This window comes from Arachis ipaensis, chromosome B4, assembly GCF_059453495.1.
Source record: "Arachis ipaensis isolate K30076 ecotype BB chromosome B4, ASM5945349v1, whole genome shotgun sequence".
NCBI lineage: Eukaryota > Viridiplantae > Streptophyta > Magnoliopsida > Fabales > Fabaceae > Arachis > Arachis ipaensis.
The window spans coordinates 118,469,846-118,472,889 of record NC_142439.1 but is presented as its reverse complement, the minus strand read 5'-3'; the positions used below and the strand labels follow the sequence as shown (position 1 = coordinate 118,472,889).

General features: G+C 33.2%; 1 non-coding gene across 1 annotated transcript; it reads right to left on the bottom strand.

Moving 5' to 3' along the window:
- Positions 1-2,563: 2,563 nt before the first annotated feature.
- On the bottom strand, positions 2,564-2,671 carry LOC148568936 (small nucleolar RNA R71). Its single transcript, XR_015882517.1, has one exon. It is a non-coding gene; the product is annotated as a small nucleolar RNA R71 (small nucleolar RNA).
- Between the last annotated feature and the right edge of the window lie 373 nt (positions 2,672-3,044).

Genomic DNA, 3,044 nt, shown 5'->3' with positions numbered 1-3,044 from the left:
AGGTATTACTTGGACGACCCAGTGCACTTGCTGGTTAGTTGTATCGAAGTTGTGACAAATTATGAGTGTGTAATCATGATTACGCGCACCAAGTTGCTCACGTTGCCAGGGATTGTTCGAGCCTGGACATCACAATTTCGTGCACCAAGTTTTTGGTGCCGTTGCCGGGGATTGTTCGAGTTTGGACAACTGACGGCTCATCTTGTTGCTCAGATTAGGTAATTTTCTTTTCGTTTTGTTTTCAAAAAAAAATATTTTCAAAAATATTTCTAAAATTTTCTCATCTGTTTTCGAAAAAAAAATAAAAATGTTTTCAAAAATTTTATTCAAAATTTTTAAGAATGAATTCTAGTGTTTCATGAAGCATGTGAAGCCTGGCTGGCTGTAAAGCCATGTCTAAATTTATTTGGACTGAGGCTTGCAATTTGTTATCAAGAGCAATATACTCTCGTGTCAAATGCTGAAGCTTGGCTGGCCATTGGCCATGTCTAGTGTTTTGGACTGGAGCTTTCTTTGAAAGCTTGGCTGGCTAGTGAGCCATGTCTAATTCCTGGACTGAAGCTTTAGACTAAGAATGCAAAGATTCCTGGAGTTCATATTAAAAATTTTGGAATCCTTATTTTCCCTTTTCAATAAATTTTCGAAAAAAATCCAAAAAAAATAGAAAATCATAAAAATCAAAAATATTTTCTGTTTCTTGTTTGAGTCTTGAGTCATATCATAAGTTTGGTATCACTTGCATGTGCATCTTGCATTTTTCGAAAATATCATGCATTCATAGTGTTCTTCATGATCTTCAAGTTGTTCTTGGTAAGTCTTCTTGTTTGATCTTGATGTTTTCATGTTTTGTGTCTTTTCTTGTTTTACATGTGCATTTTTCGTCTCTTAGAGTCTAAACATGAAAGATTTCTAAGTTTGGTGTCTTACATGTTTTCTTTGCATCAAAAATTTTTCAAAAATATGTTCTTGATGTTCATCTTGGCATTCAAAGTGTTCTTGGTGTTCATCTTGACATTCATAGCATTCTTGCATGCATCACATGTTTTGATCTAAAAATTTCATGCATTGCATAATTTTCATGTTTTTCATAAAAATTTCAAAAATCAAAAAAATATCTTTCCCTTTTTCTCTCATCAAATTCGAAAATTTGGATTGATTTTTTTCAAAATTTTTTAAAATCTAATTGTTTCTCATAAGTCAAATCAAATTTTCAATTTGAAAATCTTATCTTTTTCAAAATCTTTTTCAAAAATCAAATCTTTTTCAAAATTTTTTTGGTTATTTTCGAAAATTTCAAAAATATTTTTCAAAAATCTTTTTCTTATTTTTATCACAAATGTTCGAAAATAACATAATCAATTAATGTTTTGATTCAAAAATTTGAAGTTTGTTACTTGCTTGTTAAGAAAGATTCAAACTTTAAGTTCTAGAATCATATCTTATGAATTCTTAAGAATCAAGTCATTAATTGAGATTTTAAAAATCAAATCTTTTTCAAAACTAATTCCTATCATATCTTTTCAAAAATATCTTCTTATCTTATCTTTTTCAAAAATTTGATTTCAAAATATCTTCTCTAACTTCCTAACTTCCTATCTTTTCAAAATTTGTTTCAACTAACTAACTAACTTTTTGTTTGTTTCTTAACTTTTTCAAAACTACCTAACTAACTCTCTCTCTCATTTTCGAAAATATCTTCCCCCTTTTTCAAAATTTCTTTTTTTAATTTATTAATTATTTTATTTTTTTAAATCTTAATTTTCGAAAATCACTAACATTTTTCAAAAACTATTTTCAAAAATCACTAACTCCTTTTCAAAATTAGTTTTCGAAAATTCCCTCCTTCTCTCTCATCTTATTTTATTTATTTATTCATCTACTAACATCTCTTCCTCACATCATCACCAAATTCGAACCCCCTCCTCTATCTGTGTTCGAATTTCTTCTTCTTTTCTTCTACTAACAATAAGGATCCTCTTTACTGTGACATAGAGGATTCCTCTTCTTTTCTTTTTCTCTCCTCTTTCTTATGAGCAGGGACAGAGAAAAAGGCATTCTTGTTGAAGCTGATCCAGAACCTGAAAGGACTCTGAAGAGAAAATTAAGAGAAGCTAAATTACAACAATCCAGAGACAACTTGATTGAAAATTTCGAACAAGTAAAGGAGATGGCAGCCGAACCCAACAACAATGCAAGGAGAATGCTTGGTGACTTTACTGCACCAAATTCCAATTTACATGGAAGAAGCATCTCCATTCCTGCCATTGGAGCAAACAACTTTGAGCTGAAATCTCAATTAGTTTCTCTGATGCAGCAGAACTGCAAGTTTCATGGACTTCCATCTGAAGATCCTTTTCAGTTCTTAACTGAATTCTTGCAGATATGTGGTACTGTTAAGACTAATGGAGTAGATCCTGAAGTCTACAGGCTCATGCTTTTCCCTTTTGTTGTAAGAGACGGAGCTAGATTATGGTTGGATTCTCAACCTAAAGACAGCCTGAACTCTTGGGATAAGCTGGTCACGGCTTTCTTAGCCAAGTACTTTCCTCCTCAAAAGCTGAGCAAGCTTAGAGCTGATGTTCAAACCTTCAGGCAGAAAGAAGGTGAATCCCTCTATGAAGCTTGGGAAAGATACAAACAGTGGACCAAAAAGTGTCCTTCTGACATGCTTTCAGAATGGACCATCCTGGATATATTCTATGATGGTTTATCTGAGCTATCAAAAATGTCACTGGACACTTCTGCAGGTGGATCCATTCACCTAAAGAAAACGCCTGCAGAAGCTCAAGAACTCATTGACATGGTTGCTAATAACCAGTTCATGTACACTTCTGAAAGGAATCCTGTGAATAATGGGACGCCTATGAAGAAGGGAGTTCTTGAAGTTGATACTCTGAATGCCATATTGGCTCAGAACAAAATATTGACTCAGCAAGTCAATATGATTTCTCAGAGTCTGCATGGAATGCAAGCTGCATCCAACAGTACTCAAGAGGCTTCTCATGAAGAAGAAGCTTATGATCCTGAGAACCCTGCAATAGCAG